The 24,617-nt window shown below is 36.6% G+C and overlaps 1 long non-coding RNA gene across 2 annotated transcripts in view; it reads left to right on the forward strand.

Moving 5' to 3' along the window:
- Positions 1–18,598, forward strand: part of LOC308189431 — a 32,097-nt gene extending 13,499 nt beyond the window's left edge. Inside the window, exons 2-3 of one of the 2 annotated variants that reach the window (XR_013946365.1) lie at positions 235–285; positions 1,035–18,598. This is a non-coding gene — a long non-coding RNA (uncharacterized lncRNA). Of the gene's footprint in view, positions 1–234 lie in introns of both variants that reach the window. The other variant, XR_013946364.1, reaches the window with a different exon arrangement.
- Positions 18,599–24,617: the final 6,019 nt, after the last annotated feature.

A 24,617-nucleotide genomic window follows, 5' to 3' on the forward strand; every position in this document is an offset into this window, starting at 1 on the left:
CTTTCAATATTTTTCGAATTTATATTTCTTTCTTCTATCATTGTATGTAGCCCATTCCTCTACCAACACAGATTTTCACTGATGGTTTAATTTCCAAGGTCAGCTGTAGTCTTATTTTAAGTGTCACAAACTGAGCTTTTGAATACCAAAGGAAAGATCTTTTAATGCTCGTTTTAATAAAAATTGATATATTTTAATATTTTTTTTTCTAACATTGTTCACCATCTCCTTTAGAAATTCTTATCTCGGATTCCATCCAAAAGTATATTTGGGGAAAGGGAAATTGTAAGTATGCATTTATATGAGTGTTTGTTTGCCCCAGAAGTGTTGGTGCTGTCATCTCTTTAAGTGCTTAGGTTTAGGAGTCACTTGGGGTCCAGAAAAACATAACATGCACTTGAATTATTCCAAGGCTTTGGACTGAATCCTTGGAGTATGTGCAATATCGTCTTCCCTGGCATGAAAGAACACTTTCCCAGCTGCGTTGGGGGTTTTAACACCCCGTTATGTCATTCCTCCATGTCTTACAGGGAGGCGGGAGATGTGTATCACAGTCCTGTTGTGGTCATAAAGCATGTCCATGACAGACACAGATGGGGAGACTCGGTGGGAGTCCCTGGCTGGAGGAATGCCTCCGTGTTTCAGGCTTGTCTTGCTGTGCTGTGTTTCCATGTGAGGTCATAATCTGGCAGTGTCACACTGCCTAGCATGCTGGGAAGTTTGGGGTGTTGCTGGTCAGCCCTAACCATGTACTTTTGGTCTCTTTGATATCTTTAAATGAACTCCTGCAAGGGGCAATATTTTGGGCTCTTTGTCTCAGACCCCACTCTCTAAATGCTTCTAGTCCTGGGCTACAAGCTACAGCCAAGTGGGCAACAGGGTGTTACAACAGCTGTAAAAGTTTTAGCGTAATATATTGTGTTTCTGTGGAATTAGTAACCACCCTAGAAAGCTGTGATATTCATCGTCTATAATGGAGTAACCCCATATTCATCACACATTCCTCATTCTTTTTTTTTTTTTTTTATTTTTAGATAAACCGAGGCACACGGGGATGATCCCACATGCTTTCATGTGCCGATCTTACTCCAATGACTAGGAGAACAAAATCAGCATTTATCCTTGAACTACCTAGAGTCAAGATCCTCTTGATTAAGTCCTTGGCTTCTCAATTATCGTATCTCTGGCTTTAAATGGTACTGTCCCAGCCTTAAAATTGAAACTGGGATATTTCTAGCCTGGCAGTTGCCATCCAACTCTTTGAAAAATGTATTCAAACTACCTAAGGCTAAAGTGAATGTAAAATCCTCTGAACAAGTGCTCTCTCGAGTAGGTCACTGCTTCTAGGTAAACATCTGTGTTCCTCTGCTTACTGTTTCCTAATCTAAGTAGATGAGTTTTGCATTGGACCCAGTCTGTCCAAGGGAGCTAGAATTTTCAGCATACCTACTGGATTGTTCTGCAGTGGGAATTTAGATTAAATTCAACTATCTTTCATCAGAGGTTAGACATGCTCCCCAGTGCAAAGCACTACATGATCCCATTTAAGAAACTCTGCTATGGCCCCAGAAGTCATTACTTAATAAATTTAGGTGGTTGAGAACAGATGATCTGAATCCTGAAATTTATATGCCTGAATTCACCCTCAGTTTGAGCTTTGATGGAATTTATGTGGTCTGAATCCATTCACAGCTCAGCAGAAACAAGATCTCCCTTTCCAGAGGGAACAAATTGATGCATAAGGCAGAAAAGTGTTACGCTGACAGCAAAAGGGAAGGGTCAAATTTGTCTTGTAGTGTTAATTAGATCTCATGAGAAGCCTTGCATGACTAAAATCTTAAAAACCATGTGCTCTAATCTATTAGAGGAAGAGGAAAGATACATTGTCTTCTTTCATTTCACCGACTACTCAGGATGAGCATTTCAACAAATAGCACAGAATATAGTCATTTAGGTGTCAGATTATATTATTCGGCAAATTACACCTGAAGACAGAGCTACACACATTATCATGGTGGAAATCAGTTTGAGTAGATACTTGTGCTATCTTTTTGGCTTTATTAGAACTTCACAATTTTTGGAAATGGTAGATGACATTTTTTTAAATGAAACACTTGCAGTTTATATGGGAAATTCTATTACTTCCTATGTTGTCAGATAGGAATGAATCAATACCAAAATTAAAATTTAGTGGATATTTAGATTATAATGATTGTGAAAGTATTGAGGCAAATGACCTCATATAAATAAATATGTAATGCCTTAAGGGACTTTAATTTCACAAAGCTGAAATTAATTATGAGTCAAATTATGCAAAAGAAAATTTAAACAGAATAATATGGTTCATAACTGAAAATGTAAAAGAAAACTTTACTGAAGTTCTCAGAAACCTAAATCTGGAACAACAACAACAACAAAATCAACCCTAAGTTAACTTTAAAAAACAAAAACTCATATGCATAATGACCTGATGTAGAGAGGAAATGGAATTATCTAAGTTCAACTTGATAACAATGGTTACAAATGAAGAGTCAGGTTCTGGACGAAATGATTTTTCTTTTGTGAAACACATACTGCTTCACATATTTTTGTGAAGCACATACATTTTTCTTTTGTGAAGCAAATACTTTTGTGAAGCTCATAGTTTCATACATATGAAACTAATGAAACAAACTCAAAAAAAAAAAAAAAAGAGTGAAAATTATTTGTCCAGCAAAGTAAAATAGAATTTAAACGAATTTTCATACACTATGTTACAAACAAGTAATAATAAGATAATAATATTGGATTGCATATTAATGTAGAAAATTTTAAAGTGTTAATTCAATTATTATTTACTTTATCTTTAGGATAAAAGAATAGGATTGTATCATATAATGATACATTATAATAGCATACATGTACTTTCTTTTCCACTAGAGTCTTAGCAAGATGTCATAAGGCAATTACTAAATTTAAGGTATTTTTTAAATTATTGGCTCAAATACATTGTGTACAAGAAATTTAAAAGATACGGCTTGGGAGCTGTCTCAGTAATTCATATTTATTTTCAGTAAACTAGGGAACACCAAGAAAAATCCAAACTAAGCGCATGTCAAGCCAAAATTGAGATACAGAAAAATCTGAATAATCAATAGACCTGTCGTCATAACTTTGATAAATGATGGTATGGTAGTCAATTAATAAAGAATTAAAGGGGTGGGGGAGGATAAAATTAACAATAGTCAGCACTGGCTTGTGAAAAACAGATCTATTCATATTGACATTGTATAATGACTTTGATTGAATATGAGCCAGCAGTGTGCCCAGGTGGCCAAGAAGGCCAACAGCATCCTGGCCTGCATAAGAAGCAGTGTGGCCAGCAGGTCTAGGGAAGTGATTGTGCCCCTGTACTCGGCTCTGGTGAGGCCGCACCTCGAGTACTGTGTTCAGTTTTGGGCCCCTCGCTACAGGAAGGACATGGACGTGCTCGAGCGAGTCCAGAGAAGGGCGACCAAGCTGGTGAGGGGTCTGGAGTACAAGTCTTACGAGGAGCGGCTGAGGGAGCTGGGCTTGTTCAGCCTGGAGAAGAGGAGGCTCAGGGGCGACCTTATCGCTCTCTACAGTTACCTTAAAGGAGGCTGTAAAGAGGTGGGGGTTGGTCTGTTCTCCTACGTGCCTGGTGACAGGACGAGGGGGAATGGGCAAAAGTTGCGACAGGGGAGTTTTAGGTTGGATGTTAGGAAGTACTTCTTTACCGAAAGGGTTATTAAGCATTGGAATGGGCTGCCCAGGGAGGTGGTGGAGTCACCATCCCTGGAGGTCTTTAAAAGACGTTTAGATGTAGAGCTTAGCGATATGGTTTAGTGGAGTACTTAGTGTTAGGTCGGAGGTTGGACTCGATGATCTTGAGGTCTCTTCCAACCTAGAAATCTGTGATACTGTGATAAATAGAATATTAATGATACAGTATATTTAAAGTTCTACTAATATTTAAATTGTTACTGCATCATTGTGGTTTCATTTAGAAAAATTGTTAAAAGTAATGTATTTTAAATAGATTAAACCCTGACTAAATGTATGTGTAAACTGAGATTTATTACTGTCATAGAAGAGAAGCTTATGTTAAAATGCATTTTGTTGTTCTTGGTCTCAGGATTTAAAAATTATCATTAATGAATTGCAAGAAACATGAAAACATCACTGATTTTAGTTACATATTATTCCAGGCTTACATGAGAAATAAAGTGACCAATGGGAGTGATCTAGATCACTTTGTAAACGAAAGCTAGCCTATGGTATGCAACTCTATTTCATAGCCAAAGGAGAAATGCTTACTCACAGGAACCAAAAAAGTAGGTCATGGTTACAATACTGATGACTTTTCAGAGCAGGAAAGACTAAATGGACTTGGTCATGACAGATAAGCAGTCGGTTCAATGTAGTCTTGGAGCTTTCCTCTGAACGACGTTTCTAATGTAATCTTTATATTTTAAATACAAAGCTAAGTATTACAAAGGAGTAGGGAGATGACAGTCAGCTTAATATTTCATACTTCTGCACTCTTCATAGATATTCAGATTCGGTACACATATTTGTCGTGGATTTGGCTGCAACAGAGTTATTTTTCTTTGTAGAGACTCACATAATGCTGATTTTTTTTATTTTTTTTTTAATGAAAACAGTGGTGACAACACACCAGTGTTTTAGTTGTTGCAGAGCAGTGCTTACACAGAACCAAGGACTTTCTACCTCCTTGTGCTGCCCTGCCAGCGAGGAGCCTGGGGGTGCACCAGGAGCTGGAGGGGGCACAGACAGGACAACTGGCCCAGACTGACCAAAGGGAAGTCCCATGCCATATGGCACCATGCTCAGCAATAAAAGCTGGGGTAAAGAAGGAGGAAGGGGGGAAAGTTCAGAGTGATGGCATTTGTCTTCTCAAGTATGTGTTATATGAGATGGAGCCCTGGTTTCCTGGGAGTGCCTGAACACCTGCCTGCCAATGGGAAGTACAAAATGTATTCCTGGTTTTGTTTTGTTTGCACGCCCTGTTTGCTTTATCCAGTAAACTGCTTTTATCTAAACCCATATGTTCTTTTGAACTCATGGGTTTAGATAAAAGCAGTTTATTAGATAAAGTGACTAGATAAGCCCTTCCAATTCTCTCCCCCATCCCACCTGGGTGGAGTGAGTTAGCGGCTGTGTGGTGTTGAGCTGCCTGCTGGGGCTAAACCGCAACAATAATTTAAGAAAGATATTGAATACCGCATAAGGCTCCAAAAATGATTCAGAGAGCAATTAATTGCTTGAAAAGTTGTGGTTTATAGTGAGAGATTGAAAGATGTCTGTCTATTTTATAAGGAGAAAATTCCACGGTGATTGATCATTGGTTTTAAGTACTCTATATGAAAACGTTCTATTTCACAAGTGGATGCCAGTAGTATATCATGAAAATATACCGTACAGTCCAATGGAGAGAAGTCAAAAATAGGCAAATTCACTCTAAAATAAAACATCAATATGTATGATTAATATGAAAGTCTGAATATTTATGCTAATATGATAAGAGCAATATGATACTGTGATTTGATACTATAGAAGTAATATCATATTTAGATATGATAACAGAAAAGTTAAACAATAATGGAAAATTATTAAAGCTTATAAAAAATCTCTCTCTGGACATTTTAAAACAGTACTTGTATGTCAACAAGTTCCAGCTACAATACACCTTCATGAAGTCATGTGGTCAAGATAGTAGGTTATTTTTCATACTCATAGTAGGCTATGTACTTTCTTTTTCATCTTTGACTTTGTGAAACCAAGGCCTTGGTCAGGCTAATCAAATCAGAAAAGAACTTGTCTTTCATGAGAAAAAGACTTGCTGATAGTCGCTAAAGTTGCTAATGTGGACTAATAAAACTCTGGGGCTCTTCAGCCATAACACACAACTCTAAACTGAACACACATCTCTTAAATGCCCGCTAGTGTTCCTGTTAAAATATGTGCTAGTCCTTTATATGATCTGAACTTTAACTGCAACTTTTTTAAGGGAAAAAACCTGCGATTTCTTAACTGCATTACAATTTTAAACACATTATAACTCCTTAAAACTGAAATTATATATTGTGCAGTCTTGTTTTCTTCATGTCTACACCAACTGCACCCAGCAACTGTGGTCTAAGCATAATCACTCTAATCACACAGATTCTGATGTGTCTTGGCTTTTCCTCTGTGTGCCATATATTTGTTCTGATGACACGAGGGGCATTGGACTTAGTTTGTGAAAGACCTCTTGAGTGTTTTAAAACTTTCACGTTGGTACAGTGGTTGTCGTTGCAAAATGGTTCCTAATATATCACTCCCTCACTATACTTCCAACAGAAAATAACTGTGTATTTTTTGGCAGATGTTGATTTCTTAATTGCTCCCAATGGCACTTCCTTCATGTAACACAATTTTAGGGCCAAAATTTGCCCTTAGATGAACTTGTCTTCTGTGGTTTTCATCCTGCAATTGGCTTCTAAAGATAAATGTTATGCCTGTATTTGGAGTTCTCTTTCAGTCTTGGAAGATAAAGGAGCATGCTCTGTCTTGGTGCAAGTGTGCACCAGTCACTGTCCTGGTGCACCAGTGGACAAGGGTCAGTTAGTACACTAAAGAAAATGGAATGACTTTACAGGCACGTGGGGAAGCATACTCAAAGCAGCCCCCTTTAGCTTTTTACTGATGTACTACAGGTTCCTGAAGTACTGCTTAGAAAGACATTACCAGAAACATTTCTAAGGAGGTAGATGACTTTCTGCTGTGTCAGTGTCATCCCTGGCTCTAGCTAGACATGAAGGATCATTGGCTATTGATGACTCTGCAGGAATGTGTTGGCCCTGTCGTCCTAACTAGGATGCTCTCAGCTTGCATTCTTCAAGGAGATGGCTTCCTAGGCTACTTGCCTGTGCCATGCTCTTAAGAAGGCAGGCAGCCTAGGACTGGAGGCATCGTGACACTGCAGACGTGCAGGTCCTGAGAGCAGCAGCCTGTTCAGATACAGAAAGAGGAAAACAAGCAAACAAACAAACAAAAAACAACATCTAGAAAGCAAAGAAAAAGAATAAAAAATAATTATAGCTCTCCCAGAATGGACTTTTCCAGAATTCTCATTTCCCTCTAGTTCACTCTTTTCATAGTTTAAACAAAAGCAAGCACACAAGCAAGCAAGAAAAAACTCTGGAAAAAATATCAATTATACAGCCAGCTTTAATTATGCTGCCACTTGCTGCCAGTGACTGTATATTCATGATGAATTACATCAGTGTATCGTGCACTATTTTTATGCAGTTTCTCCTTGAGTGTGACTGTATTCTGAAAGAGATTCTTCTGAAGGGTGTGGATGATTTTAAGGGTTGGAAATCTCTCTTGGGAAAGTTTTCATGTGAGCTGGGAAATCTATAGAAGTATACAAGTGTTCTGAATTAGTTTCTACGTAGGCAGATACATGCACAACCCTGATTACTGCATCTAATTCTCTCTCTCTCTCTTTTTCTTTTGATTTCAGGCTTTAAAATATTTTTTGCTAGCAGAATTTTGCAAATACTTCCAAGTTCGAATCTTTGAGATTATTGTTCTTCCCCCCCCCCCCCCCAAAAAAAAAAACACCACCAGTGCCAACAGTTTATGGATGACTGGATATTATTAAAGTTGGAATTTATAATTTTTATGATAATACTGACAGCTTAATATTAAGAATTGAAAAGTACTCTTTTAATTTCTCTATTTTTTATCTACCTGTTTGAAATTTGTCAATTTTCATTGCTGCTGGATGTATCTTTTTTCTGCTTTAATCTTTGTTAAAATGAAAGGAGAATTTATTCTATGTTTCAATGTAAAGGGATGCCTGGTTATTATCTTGGTAATTGTTTTTGCAAGTTTACAGTATTCTCTCAATTCTGAAAGGTGATTACATGAAGAGAGCATTTGTGTGGCACATTGTGCTTTAGATCAAATCCCAGTTCTTACTTCTCTCTTTTCCATCTTACAGTCCATCAAGTCTTTGTATTGAACACGCACGTTACAATTGCTGTTTTAAATTTCCTTAACAAAGATCTTCATATTGCAACTAGCTTCATTCAAACCAGGATACTAATATAACTTCTGTTAACTAACTGCAAACACCTCTGACAGCTTCTTGGTTCACTGCCAGCAGTATTGCTGCAGGAGGTTCCTTCTTACAAGTTAGGCCAGCTTTCTGCACTCTGCCACCTGCTTGTGATGGCTCCTTGCATGCCTGGGTCTGTTGTCCCTTATGCCATCCTCGGGAGATGACAGGGCTGAGCGTGATGATGTGGTGCCAACCATTCAGTGTTTACATTTTTGTGATAATGCCATTCTATAAAGCGGAACTATTAAGTCTCCTGAGTTTAACATCAGTAAGAAACAAGGCAGCTCGCTCACTAGAAAAAAAGAATGGAGCTAAGAAAAGCATTTTGGCTATGTTACAGCATTGCTACTAACCTTAGCGCTGAATATATTGCTTCAGACCTCCTGTCTTCAGTTCATTAGCCAAAACTCTTCTGACATGAGCATGATTTTAGTATGTTTCTATCTAGCAGCCCTCGTTTCTGTCAGTTTTGATGTTGTTGCTACGTATAAAATCAAACTGAGTTTTGTTTTACAATCCCAGTGTTGTCTGAGGAATCTGAGCAGTGCAAGAGCTCCATTAGAAATGTTATTCTTCACTATGGTCACTGTCACACTCAATTTAGCTCCAGTTTTATTTTTTGCCATAAACCAGCATTCTTGGTCACAGTAATTCTGTTACCACAACGATCTGAGAACCAGTAAAAGACATTAATGAATTAATAAGAAGTATGTGGCTTAGTTTACAATCTCCAGAGGACACTTCGCCTGAGGTGGGATGACTGCAGGCTGTATCCATAAGTGTCCAGCCCTGGGGTTAACCGCAGCTCAGTGGGCTGCCTGAGAGTGGGCTGCTTTGGTTGGGCATCGACTCACAGGCTGTCAGGGGCTGGCAGTCCTGAAGCAACAGCAGGACAGAAAAGACTCTTTTGTTCAAACGACTGTGGGAAGGAAAGGCAGGCTGGACTTTGTTGGTAAGAAGAGCTCTATCAAAAAGAGAAGCTTTAGGATAAAGCAGTTCCCCAATCCCCAGTAAAATACACTTTCCAAATATCATAAAACAGATGGATTGAAAACATATGCTCATGGCCATCTATCTGTCCCTCTAGTCATAGATGAACACTGCTCTCCATGAGAGTCACGCAGTTTATTATGCCTCTATGAGAAGATTATCGTCTTACTGACCACCAAAGGGTATGCATCCTGTCCTCTTAGCTGTCTATGGCTGCCTCTTAGCTCTTGGGTGCTCTGGCACTTTGAATCCCCTTTTGCTTGCAGTAGAATGAGAAGAGCAAGAATGTCTTGGCATTTGACCAGGGTGCTGGATGAAATTAATGATGGCTCAGAGACTGATATGGTAGAAAATTCCTTTTTATAGCTTGTCTTCACCGAGGAGAATAAAAAGGAGTTGGTACAATGAGATGAAAGGACAGCATTGTAAAAGCCAGGTTTTAAATGACTTCTATGAACTGCTATTATATTGCTGGGCCTAAGAGTAAGACCTGAATAAGTATATGGTCAGTTGGTCTTCCTATGGGATCGGTAATGACAAAGGCAGAGATAAAAGACAAATAAAAACTGAAGATCCTACTTTTCCATTTATGTATATATATATATAAATGCATGCAATTTAAAAACTTCCTACAAATAGTGCATTAGAGGATACACTATCAATAAGACAAACTGTCAGTAAAGGCCTTACTGTGTTATTCATTGTGCAAGGACAGGACAAGTAATCAATTCCAGCTTTAAAAGCATTATAGCTTGGTATAAAACAAAGTGTTACACGGGGGAGCCCAAGAGTAGACAAGGAAGCTTTAGTGGAAGGCAGGCGGTCATTATAGCATACCTCCAGCCCTCTTCTTCTTAAGGCTTCCATAAGAGGGAATTGTGGAAGAAGGGGTGAAAGCCCATGATCTGTCTAGTAAGTTAATCTAGTTAATTCATTCTGCATTTCTTTTTTTTTTTTTTTTTTTTTTTTGGAGAACAGAAGTTCTAATACTGTTTTGTTGGTGCCTTCATGTCGGTGCCTTCTCCTTATCTCTGCTGTGAATCTGCTTGTACTTGATCAGGATTGTTTTCTCCACATGACAGCAGTAGAAGAGTTCACAAGCTAACTGAGCCTTCGTGTTCATTTTGTCCCTTACTATTTCTACCCAATAAAACCATACTGGGTGTTCATACCCAGGTTTTGGCAGTGGGTGGGTCTCCAGGACTGGTTGTTCTGAGAAGAGACCCAGGGATGCTCTGTACTGAACAAAGCTGGTTCCAGATGCTTCCTCAATGGACCCACCACAGGACACAGCTGATCCCATCAGCTACACTTTTTGGTGCCTCTGGGAGAACATAATTAATAAAGAACAAAACCACTGGACAGGTGGAATAAGGGAAAAATAAATGACAAACAGTAGTGTAAATACCAAAGTCAGAGAGGAAGGAGCAGGAGGGGGCGGTCCATGCACCAGAGCAGAGATTTGGAGGCCTTGGTGGATCAGTTGGCTATTTCTGGAAGCAAGTGCAGCCCATGGAGAGCCTGCGCTGGAGCAGGTTTGTCCTGAAGGACTGCAGCCTGTGGAAGGACCCACTCTAGAGCACAGGAAAAGAGTGAGTAGGAAGGAGAGGCAGAGAGGGACTCTTATGGACTGACCTGAGCCCCATCATTCCTCATCCTCTTGCACTGCTTGAGAAGAGGTAGAGTAGTTGGGAAAAAAGGAGTGAAGTTAAACCTGGAAAAGGGTGGGGGAAGATTTATTTATTTTTTCTCTTTGTTTCCTATTGTCTAAATCTGTCTTAACTGACAATAAATTAAATTATTTTTTTTTCTGAAGCTGAGTCTGTTTTTTCCATGGCAGTAACTGTTAGTCATTTTCCCAATCTTTATTTTAAGCCACAAGTTTTTTCATCCTACTTTCTCTTACCGTCCTATTGAGGAGGGTGAGTGAATGGCTAGGTGGGCTTCTGACTGATATCCAAGGTCAACCCACCACAGAATACAATCCATTATATTCTGACTTTTCAAACTGTTCTGTTCCATCCTACCAGGATCTCCTGGCTTTTGTTCTAACATTTTGCCCTCCCCCTGAGATACTGCAAACATGATCATTTAGCAAACACTTTATCCAAGAATCCATCATCCTTCCAAATTTTCTCTTATTTCTTCTCTGTTTTTCAAGTTTAAGTCTAAAATTGCATTATTCCTTGTTGGTTTCTTTAGTTTCTTGAAAAAAAGATCCTTTTCCATATTAGTATGTGCTTGAAGTTGCATTGCTGTGTAGGAGTGTTTATATGTGTTTACCTCTTCAGGCCAGAGGATTTGTACGTCAAATCCCTGTGTAATCACTGTCCTGGCACTTTAGAAGACTAATGAGTGCTGCAGTTCAACTACCTAACTGCCTACTGGTGTACAGGAGAGCTGGAGAGAGGAGAAAGGACTCTTTACACATTACTTCAGTGATCTTCTCATTTCCTGACGTGAAATGACTACTCTTGTGTTATCAGCCTTGACTATAAGATGCATTTGAAACTCAACAAGAGATCCTAATGACTTAAGCTAATATTAATAATACTACTAATTAAGATTATCAATAATTATCTTAATAATAACATTAAGATTATTTTTTTTAATTCATATTTACTAGATCTTAAGTTGAATAATTCATGTTATGTTCTTCATGTAAGGCTTAGTCTTCATGGGCTAATTCAAACAGGATAGGATAAAGTTTTGCTTCATCTTCATTCTTTCACTGGAGGTGAACTGAAGGTGAACTGAAGAACACAGCTTTTCTGACTTGTAGACCTTCAAGGATCAGAGCATCTGATCTCTTAGCCCTTATAAGAGTTTTTACATATGGGAACAAATTTCTGGAGACATGCTAGTAGTTTAAAACATTCTGGCCTTTTCCACAGATTTTGGACTAGGAGAACTGGGAATAAAACTAAATGTTAAGAGCTTGATATATGGAACATGATGGCAGAGTGCTTACTTCTCCAGATTTAAGGAGATAGACTTGGCAGTTGTGTATGCTATAAGCTGAAGAGGTCGCATTGATGAATGCAAAAACTGAATTTGCAAATTCAGAGTCAACTCCAACCCTTACTATAGACATCCTGTGAAGCTTTGTTTAACTCAGTGATCAGTCCCTCTCTGCTTTTCAATTGTCCACCAGTAAAATAATTCACTCACATTGTTCTTTTGGTCTGTAGCATCTTCAAGGGGTACAGTTAGCATATGTGGTCAAATGTCATTTAAGACAGGAGATGCTTTAGGCAACAGAGTGATACTACTTCCTCCTTTCTATTTCACAAGCACCAAAAAAAAAAAAAATATATATATATATATAAATAAGTCCCCAAACACTCATATTTCAGAATCTAGAAATCCTAGAATTAATGTTTGTGTATTACATTATACATTATAATACTATTTTAATTATGTAATCTTTCCTTCATAGGTCCTCACCTATGCAATGGAAGTCAGTGTCAGAAAATGAAATTCTATTACCGAGGTGTCTGTGGCTTCATCAGTTGTAAAAAATAGAAAAAGTATATAATCTGTTGGAGAAATGAAGCACTTTTATAACCAGAGATCTGAAGCACAATGAAAGGATCCAAAGGTTATTGACGTGGTTTTTTTGTTTGTTTGTTTGTTTGTTTGTTTAGTTTTTCTGCAACATATAAATGGATAGAATCATAGAATATCCCGAGTTGGAAGGGACTGGAGAAATACCTCCAGAAGCTAATTCATCTCCTCCAACTTAAACGTGAACCTTAAGGTGCATCATTTGGTGGATGTGTTTGTGTCTCTGTATTGACTGCAGAAGAAACCTAAAGTCTACCTTTGATTAGATACATAGCTTTGAGATGAACATTACCAGAAATGGCTAAGGTCAGAAAATGTATTGATAGTACAATGTGAACATACATTTTACAGAAAACATTTTATACAGAAGATCATTTTTCAGCTCCCATGCTCCTTATGTCAAGCAACATTTTTATTTTAATCTGTGGAGTTCTCAGCACATTTTAGACATTATATTGATGAATGAACAATAACAAAACCATGCTTCTTTTCCTCGTGAGTTATTATTAGCATAAAATAGTAGTATTTCATGGTAGGTGAATTGTTTTTTCTGCTGTATAATCAGATGGCACCGAAACCTGACAAGAACCACCGTGAGCTGCAAGTTTAAGAACTTCATTCAAAACCAAGTTATAACTTTTTTTTTTTTTTTTCTGGAAAATATTTTTTCCTCTCTGTTGTTCTGCAGAATATGAATAAAATTACTCAGTGGAGGAATTCTCAACAGATGGTTACCATTTCAGCCTCAAATGGCAGAAAGCCCTAGAACCAAGCAATTACAGAGTTCTTTGATGCAGAACCAGCTGAACAGATTTTAATAATTTCTTCCAAATTGGAGACACCTGGCCCCCCAGAAAATGCTGCAAGCTGGGTGATGGAGGTGTGCAATAGAAATATGTTCTTCATGTCACTAGCAAACTTTTGGTGACAAAATGATAAGAACCAATAGGAAAACAACTTTAAAATTACTTTATCTTTTTCTTTTTCCTTTTCTTTTTCTTTTCTTTTTTTTTCCTAAAATACAATCAAACATTAAAATGAACCAATAAAATAATTTAAAAAAATGCTGAGGCAAGATTGTATTTTTTGTTTCCTATTACTGAAAATGTTTTACCTCCCTCCAAAGAACGTTGTACAGGATATGGATATTCAACAATACCAGCTTTTATTGCTCACCTTTATAAAGCTCCTGGGCCTAATTCAGAAAGGATCAGGAAGCACATGTAAAATGTTACTTTGTCTTACTTACTCTTATTCTATTTTCTTGATGTAACTTCTGGCTTTGGAAGATTTAAAAATATTCCCCTGGCTGCAATATGTGCCTAAAAGAAGGCATTCAGCCAAAACCACTAGTATGACACTTCAGTGACAGCTATACTTCAGGAGAAGAGGGGAAAGGGGCAACCTAAGTTATTGCTAAGATTTGGCTTCATGCGAGTTACCGCCAAATTCTTTCATTCTTTTCTCACTCATTCAACTCTGTCTCTGTTATCATAAGGTCACATCTATCTCATGCTCAGCAAAACACTGCCACAATCCTGTCCTTGTCTCTGGTGCAAGTGTGTTGAAGGCAAACTACATGCATGGATTTAGCATGTGGTGTTAGGTCCATGAGTGGTACAAATACCAAGCAGTTCATCTGGTACATCAGTCAGCTCTGCTAGCTAACAGCTGTGGACTAATGTTCTAATAATGCTTGATATAGTGGAAAGTTAAAAAGGAATTCAAATGAACTTCAAATACAGGAGTTCACCTTCATTCCTGTGGTCCAGTTTTAGTTAAAATTTCTGAATTTATTTGTATAGGATCATAGGAGTGAACGTACAAATTTCTAAATACTCCAAGTGAATCTGGTGAATTAATTTCTCTGAGTTCATAAATTTAAGTGTGACCACTGAATGCATCTTTTGTGAACTTATAATTCTCTATATGTTAAAGAAACCATTATTTTACAGTTAATTTACCCTCCTCCATCCCAGCAACACAGTAGCAGTGCTGAAGAACTCATATTTTCTGAAAAGGATCAAAAGACACAAATAAGATAAATTTGATTTTCTCACATGACAGTATTTTGAACTGTAGTGAAATGAGGTGAGTAGAAGTGAGGGAGAAGTATTTTGGTCCTCTTTATGGAGAGGCACCTCTTAATCCAAACTGAACATGGTTAAAGCTTCCAGCCTAGGGCAGGCTCTACATGCATAGTGTGACCGAGATAAAACATTTTCTACGTTGGTTACTTTTATTTGTTCAGAATCAAATTTCAGACTCATGAAAATCAAAATCAGAAGAGCTCCCTGTGCATAAAAGACACAAACAATACAGACTTTACACATCCTTCTGGTTTTCCTTGTCCAAATTGTATTTGACTGATTTATGTTATGTTATCATATACAATAGTTTTTTACAATGCATATCTGGCAAAGATATCTATAAAAGTGAATACAATAAACATTATAATGCAATAATTTAGTTTTGGTTTGAGAGCTGGGGATTGTGATGCTTATCACATGTGATTGCATATCACAATACTATCCGTTCAATTGCACGCTTTTTCTATTCATTGCAACACAATAGTAACACAATAACACAATAGTAACTTTTTTTTTTTTTCCTATAAAAAGTAATCAGCAGAGTCAAACATATTTGTGACCATTTTTACTGTCATTACAAAGTACAAAGCAAGTCTGGAGAGTAAGCAAGAACCTCATTTCATTCCAGTGACTTGTAAGATTCTTTCACATAAGCAAAATGTATAAAAATACTTAAGCTCAATTATACTACAGTCTATTTTCAGAACTTTTTCCACCTTCACTCTAAATAGACAAAACATCAGGAAAAATGACTGTAGTTGCAGTATGTCTCTAGTCCTCCTAACTCCATAAAACTTTTTTATTTGTGCTTGCTACTTTATTCTTTAATGCTTTTCTTCCACCCCTGCAATTTCTGTAATGTACGAGTGTTTTATTTCTGTTTCCAGAATTGGACATTTTAAGACTGCAGGATTTCAAGATCCAAAGGATGTCAGCCATTTTGGGATGTGATTAAGTACCATGATACTGCAGAAGCAGGGACTTAAAGGGTGCACTTCCTGATGCAGAAGATAGTGTTTTTGAAAGAAAAACATTTGGAAATCCCCAGTAAGACAGAAAGGATTATGAAATAATTGGTGATTTTTCCGTGAATGAGGTGCAGTTAATAGTACATATAAATGGACATAATGTGCAGGCTTTAACTTCCTGCTTGAAACATAGCTTCCCCCAGAAAGAAGGTGAGGAAGAAAAGGGTTGAAAAAGAAACTTATTTTCTCCTTTGCAACACCTCAGATTGGTAACAATGGGAAAGGGTGGCTCCAGAGAGGTGTCAGGCATGGTGGGGAAGATTTATATTGTTATTAGAAAATAGCTTTGCTGTTACACAGTGAAATACAGTTGCTATGAAAATAAGAGCAGCTACTGTTTGAGAAATCTAACAATACTGTGACTTCAAACTGGAGCAAAAAGATAAGTGAAAACTAGATAGGGTTAAGGCTACTTGCCTTTTGTGTGTGATAATTTCTAACAGACGCTGACTGGCAAATGTAGTTAATTATGATTTTATTTCTGTTCTTATTTCAAAGAACTAAACTAATTACTAAAGAATATAAGTCAGATGGCATTATATTATGGGCAAATTGATAGTATGTTTAATTCTAGGACAGCATTTATATAAAGTCTGAATATGAGCTACTAAACTGCACAATTATTGGCTTCTGTGATCATAGTGATTTTTATTTTCCATCACCAATGTTATTGCTAAACTTTGTACACTTCTCTAAAACAATTTTTGTTGTTTTAGTGATTCATTGGATTCATGCCTTGTAATTGTTGACCTTTGATTGAAGTAGCTCCATTATCTAGGACATAAATACCTAGGACTTTCTTGAAGACAGAGAATATACTCTCCCTTTACATTTTGAATAAAGCATTTTCAAGGTAGATGTAGCCATGGTCTGTTTCCTGATTCTGCCTAACTGTCCTGCAAATGGTGTGCAGTTGTCATGGGAAGATCTCTGTATGACTCCAGGGATTCATGTATGACATTATGGAATTCATTAGGCTGGGACCTTGGTAATGATCATTAGTGCCAAAGAGGGGATATAATCTTTCACAGTGCTTGATAAAAGTGAAATTAAAACTATGGTAGCTGGTGCTTCCAGGAACTTTGTAGTGAGTGCATATTCATCAGCACAGTAAGAATGAAATGAAACGGTACTGGTCAAGCAGTGTTTTTGTTTGTTTGCTTCTTTGTTTTTATTGTGGTAATTTTATTGTGATTTCTGTCATGGTTCACAAAAGATTTTCTGAGTCTCTTTTCATCTTCTGTTTCCTGTATAAAACCATCATGAAATGACTGTTTAAACTGTTTAGTATTTAGCTTTCCTAGCTGGCTTTTCTGAATTACAGTACTCTTTCAGTTGTTGCCATTATTTATCAGAAGGGAAGTCAATCTTCTGTGGCAGAATGAATATTTACATTAAAATATCTTACAAGATCATACAGACCCTCATTCTGACTACAGGAATGATTGATTTTAGAGTCAGGCAAGGGTCAAGTCCCATCTCACTTATAGGAGTTCTTCAGTCATTCAGGCATTAACTTGCATTTATGTACGTAGGTCCAGCCTTCCATGTGGTTATGATATGTGACTGGGAAATACGTTCCTACCATATGTTTTTTTGTTCCCTTTGTTTTCTATGTCCTTTGCTGGAACTGGTCTTCTTTCTTCATTCTTTTTCATGATTCCTAATTGCCAAACACTGAGAGGAGAGATTGATGTGCCAAGACCAGACAGTCCATTGACTCCACCTCCACCAACTCCCTGTCCTTTATTAAGGCCAAAACCAGATGTCTCAGACGCAATTTCAGAACAGAGAAAACACACAGTGATATACTCGGTGATATAGTCATTCCAAAATATTCTTCCAGTCTCCAAAATTTTGTGGCTCAAGAACTTACTGAGTCTGCAGCTGTGTCTCTGAATACAATGAAAATTGAAAGAGAAGGGGAAATGCCATATTAATTCTGCCCAGTAACATTATGAAAAGACAACACTGCCAAAATGTAAGAATTTTACATGTGTCCTTAAGATGGGCTAACAAAGACGAATCTAGCCATGGTGGTAAAGGTGATGGAAGGCTATTGGTGTGTACCCTGATCTGCTGCTGCAAGTTACTGGCACCATAGCAAAGATGGCAGAACAGAAGATATTCAATACCACTCTTGGTACTCTGCTAACACCTTTTCTTAAGCAGCCTTTTGTCATTTGATTTAACTATGAGCTGTAACAGCTGAGGAGGGGGCAGACTGAATTTTCAGACATATCTATTATTATCACCAGAATGATTTTCAGCACAGGATCAATTAGGACAGCTGAGGATGATGAGGATTTGACACTGCTGTCTAACCCAAGGAAGACGTAACTTCCAAAGTAGGAGGCTTAGTCTTGAAATTTTTCTTGATATGAGCTCCTGCATCAAACTTGAGCTAAGCTGGGTGAAAGAAAAAACATCTGGGTTCTCACTTCTATGAGCTGAATCCTTTTGGAGACCTCTATTCACCTTATGAAATTTTCAGCAGCCCAAACAGTGGTGAAAAACTTCAGTAAAAACATATCTGTTACTTATTGGCATTTAAAACAGCTAGGGAGCATTATTTGGCAGTAAATCTACTGTGTTTGAACAGTAAACATGTTTTAGTAAATAACACATGCTTGTAAAACATCTGTGTATTACAGAAATTTAAAGGCTAACGGAGCTGTTAAAAATAGGCATGGACTTAATAAAAACATTTTATGTCCAAATCCCTAATTAAATTGCTGTAGCCAATTTAGCATAAGTTCAAAATCTTCCTGCCATGCCTTCATTTACAACTGTATCACATTACACCATAAAAGGAAAGTCTCTGTTGATAGTGTTTGATATTCCTTAGCCTACTGGAGCCAACCATAACTAAATCATATTTTCATTATATTTCATATTCTGCTTACTAATATTTGTACTATGTGACTAAGTTTCACTAGAAAAACAGACAGTGTACCCAGCAACACAAGTAGAATGGAAAAGAGAGTAAATTTAAAAGCTTGTTTCAATAGTATAATTTATATAGATTATAACAATGTAAATCTTAGACTGCCATGCTCTTCCTGGTTTCTCAGAAGAGCACTTACGGGTGTCCGCTGCAGGACAAAATGATAATATTTGTATAGGTTTCTTCAACTCTGGCCTTAGCTATAAGTATTTCAATAAATTTTCATTTAAAATAGATTTATAGCTTTCATGTCTTGTTTCCATGACCTTCCCAAATCGGTCACTTTTTTCTCCTCTTCATAAAAATGCCTTGGGTCACTTGCTTATTTTAATCTTTATAGAATAATTCTATCTCAGCCTATTCAGATAGAGCTGAAATTTAAAAGTAAACTGATCTATAAGTACTTCATGGAACCAAGAGGGAGACAACAGTTGGTACAAAATGATTCACCTACTTGTGCTGCCAGGTGATACTTTGAATCCCCCAATGTGTTTAGCCATTTATTCCTTGAAGATTTTTAAAGAGAGTTGAGAGTATTTAGGCTTCCAATGTGGACATTTCAGTTGGATAGGGTAAATCCAGGACATGCTTGGCATGTCTTCAAATGGTTTTATAATCTGGACAAGCATTTGTTGGGACAGGCAATAGATATGTTTGTTCTTGTCCTGGTACTGTCACAGATTTTTTTTTTTTTAATTATTATTATTATTACTTTTTGTCTGCCTTGGGTTTAAAAACAAAAACAAATGATCAAACAATGAAACAAACAAACAAAACAAAACAAAACAAAACAAAAAACACACACCAAAAAATCTACCATCATCATGCTTGAGATTGTCACATTCTAGTAGACTGAAGTACCTTGCATAATCTTGTCCCAGTCCCCATACAGAATCAGCAATATTCCTGCAGTACCATATATACACATGTGGGAATTCTCAAAATTAAAGTTTGTGGATCCAAAAATATTAAAAATTGTTTTTCCAGTCAGTCACTCTGAACTAGTTTTTTCTTGGGAATTTTCAAAGTATATTTGTTATATTAGAGCACAGTATCGTTATCATAACACCCACAAAATGTCAATCACAAATACAAAAAAAAGTTCCTTCTTCATGACCAAATCCTCAAGAGAAGGATCTCTAAGGCTTGAGTGTGTGTGTGTATGTGTGGGTGGGGAGGAGGGGGAGGAAGGTGGTCAATAGCAAAAAATACTCACAAATTAGGAATACACATGGTGTTAAATTTTGGGTAATTCATCATACTAAGCAGGTTATACTTGCTCACAGAATTTACTAGGTCAACATTTTAGGAAAAGGCAGTACCTCAGACATGACTGTGACATTCTCATATCCAAATGGATGTATCAAGTGCCAGTTGAAGTAAAAATGCACATCCCCAATCCTTTGTCAAGATCTTGTTGTTCATCAAGCAATACTGAATGGGGAACAGATATACAAAAGAAAAAAAAGTCTTTGTCAGATGGAAAGATCATGAGATTTAACAGGTTTTAATGACATTTTCAGACAGCTCTTCAAAAATGTTTGTCTGGTTCAAAATGAGTTCTCAGCCGAATACAACTCTAAAGTTGTATAAAATAACAGAGTGTTTGCCTCAGTAGATTTAAGGACAGCCTACCACGCATTACACTTGGACTGAAAAAACTGCTAGTTTTATAAAGAATTTATGCCCCTCAAAAAAAAAAAAAGAAAAAAAAAAAAGACTAAACTCAGATATATTTTCCCCTCTGAACTGCTTTAAATAACTCCCTTAAATTTTCCAGAAGACAAGTGAGATGGCTGTCGCTCTCCCAGGACAAAACCTGTCACTTTCATTGAAATGAGTTGCTATTGATGGAGCATGGAGAAAACACTTCAGTGGTCATAGCAGTGATTTCGTTAACCATTCAGTTCTCTGAAAGATACTAAGCCAAATTTAGTGGAAAAGAATGGTTTATGCCTAAGAGAATGCAATAACTTATAGGGCAATTTTCATGCTTTTCTTTAGCTTCATAAACAACTCCTTGTTTTATGCTTAAAAGAGCAACTTCAAGTAGGAGGACTCTGAGGTGTCTGTCATGAAAGGTGATGGGCACTGTAAAATCCCATTTTGCAAAATGGCTTCAAAAACCTGGAAAAAGGAATGACATTCAAACCTGGTTATCTTGCATCTCAATATGAAGTTTCAACTCATTGGGACTTCTGGGCCTCAGGGCACTTAGTAGATATTTGGATGTTTGGATAGCTGTGTTGGAAGCCACTTCAGCATGTAGGAAATGCAAGCGCTCCCTAGCACATCAGCACTGAAGACACATGTGTTTGAATGATTTAAATCTTGGGCTTAGAAATCTGTGTTTTGCCCTAGGTCCAGCCTTCATATGCTCTACTACAGGAGACGCTTGAGAAGTGGAGGCTGGGACCAGTTTGACATCTGTCCAGAATTCCCTGTGCTAATAATTTTTTATTACATTTTAGGGAACTCACAGCTCCTGGTACACAACTCACACTCCTGGTACAAAACTGCTGGGGACAGGTGCACACCAGACTGCAATAATGCACTACTATAAATTTTTTAGTAAATTGGATCCTATATGATGACTATTACATTTTAATTGCTGTGATTACTTTACAGGTATTTCAAACATAAATTGTGTCATCAGAACTGTTACTTATTGCTTAATTGAAATAAAAACACCTTACATATTTTTCTATCTTGGAAGAAAATCTTCCCCCATGCTCCCCTAAAATTTGCACACCATTTATATAGAAATTACTACTCACAGTGGAATTGTAGCCTAAAAGATTAGCCAGCTGGCTATATCTGAGCTCTTGTCTCTGTTAGAGAAAAGTGATTCAAATGCAAACACATTGTTATTATAGACTAGATTTAAAACTTCACTTTTGCTTTTCATTTATCACTGTACAAGGAAAAAACACTACTATTATAAGGTATTATGACATTCAAATAATAATAAAATTGATTTTCCCAGAAACATGCTCTTTTTATTAATTGTTCTCAGTAAAATGTAATGATTTTTTTTACCAATATGCCATACGTAATATTGCTAAAATTCATTGCCTATTGCAGGAAAGAATAGCATAAGGAAATCTTATACTTGTTAACTCTGTTTTGATGCCTACATGGTCTACTATCCAAACTGGTGAGATTTTTTGTGTTATGTATATTTATTTCAAATTCTAAAATGACAATAGTCATAACCTGCTTTGACAGCAACAGTTTACTAGGAGAGAACAAGAAACGTTAAGTACAAGAGACGAAATATCTCAGGGGAATATAGGCAAAGATTATTTTATGGCATTTTATACTGAGAAGTAGCATGTGAATGGCTTTTCTGCATATTTGGAAGACATCATAGTGGGGTTGGTAAGTATCCCAGCAGGTCTGCATGTGATGTGACTGCTAATATGTTCATGCCCTTTGAGGCAGAGGGTTTGCATTGTAAGGTGATGCTTGAGTAAGTGCTTGAATGCTATTCCTTCCGCATTTGTTTGTTAGTAACACTCACTCAAAACTACCTGAGATAGTTAGGCATATAATTAATCTTACTCAGACTTTGAGAGCTCGTACGTGAAGTAGAAACATCCTACGTTACTGTTCCTGAATCACTACTGTGCATACTTGGAGTTTCAGACAGATAACCTTAGCTGGAAAGTACCAACCTAGCAACAGCAACGTGTTAGAGTGTATAGCCAGACTTCAAATGAACAGCATCAATGAAGACATTTTTTTCACTCTATTTAAAGTTGAGCATGATTATAAAAGGTTTGCTGTAACAAGGATTTGATTTACTGCCAATCATATTTCTAAAAATATTACTGAACTTTTCTAGTCCTTATCTCTTTTATTAAAGACACCCAATTCTTAAAAAGACTTCCTGTATGAAGATCTAGCAAGAGTTTTTGGCTGTTACATACAAAAGGCTTTCCTTTTCTTAGTTATTTAATGACCTCTAATGATCAAGCTAGAAATTTGTCTCCCTTATTTTTTTAACCTGTTAATATAGTTTCATATACAATTGTTGTTGCTTTGTTTTGTTGTTGTTGTTGGTGTTTTTTTTGTTTGTTTGTTTGTTTGTTTGGGTATGTTTGTACTGGGTATCTTACAAAAAATACGGCAACAACTTAAAATTCAAATCAAGTGTTCTTTATATTAAGCATAAGGAAGCAAATTTCTACTCATAGGTATGTGCACTTATGATTTGATAGCAGGTGAATTTCCAACATTAAAGGAAAAGAAAAATGCTTTTTTTACTGGTTATAACATGATGATAGCTCCAGAAATGGAAAAGCACTGGAACAGCTATGCTACATTCCTGTTAGTGATATAAAGCAACACTCACAGTTCTGTGTTCACTTTTCTCCTTGTTTGCAAGCTATATATTAATACAGACTTAAATGACAGCAGATTTTTATCATTGAGATACATTTTTTTTCATTTTACTTCAGAATGCCAGAATATCACAAGCAGCCAGTGACAAAACTTCACTATCTTCTTAATGTTGGTGTGTTATGCGACCCAGCTTCATCCTGAAATACGATCAGAGAATTGTCAGAATTGAATTGATCATATTTGTGTTTACACATGCACATGAATTTACTAACATTAATAGAATATTTTTGCCTATATGGACATATAGGAGTTCATCAGTGTCTATGTACATCTTTCCTTCAAAACAAATTTTTTTTTTGGTTTGGTTTGGTTTTGGTCGCTTTTATTTTTTCATGTAAAGGATTTTTTTTGCACTCATATCCACACGAGTATAATTAAAAAGTAAAGCCCAACAATGAGAGTGTAACTCAAGAGCTCAGAAGAAAATAACTAGATGAAAATTAATACTAAAAAAAGTTTGAAAAATTGGATGCATATGTAAGGAGATTCTAAACTTTTAATATCAAACCTTGTTTTTACAGTTGACATATTTTAATTAACTGATAGGTTTGATTATGTTTTATCTGAAAATTATTTTTCTTAATTTTATATTAAGACTACTTAATTATATATTACTGATACTAGTCTGGGCATAGACTGAACCTGACACTTTATACAGCAATGAAGGCAAGTATTTTCTGCTAAGAGGTCTTTCTTAATAAAAATATCTACATCATTTTTCTGAAATTGTAACAAAAAATGAAAGTGATAGACAAAAATGGCAATTTTAAAGAAAGCTAAGAGAGAAAAAAAAAAAAAAAAGGATAGAAATAATATGGAAACAACTCTTCAAGGCAAATACCACAACTACCAAATTGTTGACCCTGGGGCAATATTAGGTTCAACAACGTGTAGAATGATTTAACGTTTTAAGGGCCTGACCCTATTGAAATCAACAGAAAGAATTTCAAAGAATTTTGAGAGCTTTGAGTAAGATTCCAAAGTAAATCGATACCCTTGGGGGATCATTTTTGCATACCTTCCTTGGATTGTTGAACACTGCTGTTGAAAATGTCATCTACCTTAGCATTAATTTAAAGAACTATTAGGGAGCATGCAGCAACCAGAAATATTATATTACAACAATTATTACAGAAAAAAATGTTTTTCAGGTACTTCTTCCCTTTATATATTTAATAACAGCTGACCCTGCAACATGTAGTAGATTAAATTATTTGCATGGGCTTCTCTCAAACACATCTAGAAAGTAACTATAGCTTTTTATTTAGAGGTATTTTCCTTTAGAAATGAGCTTTTAATTGTTTGCTGTTTTAGGCTTAAAGTCTACAAATAGAATAGAATATAATCTGAGCTTCTGGTCTTTCATCTGTACTGATGGGGATCATACTGAAGATTGTTTTATTACTGAACTTGTAGTCTTGTTTGGTAAAGATTGTTATCAACCTTAATGTTAC

This window comes from Anser brachyrhynchus (genome assembly GCF_964034855.1).
Source record: "Anser brachyrhynchus genome assembly, chromosome: 2".
Lineage (NCBI taxonomy): Eukaryota > Metazoa > Chordata > Aves > Anseriformes > Anatidae > Anser > Anser brachyrhynchus.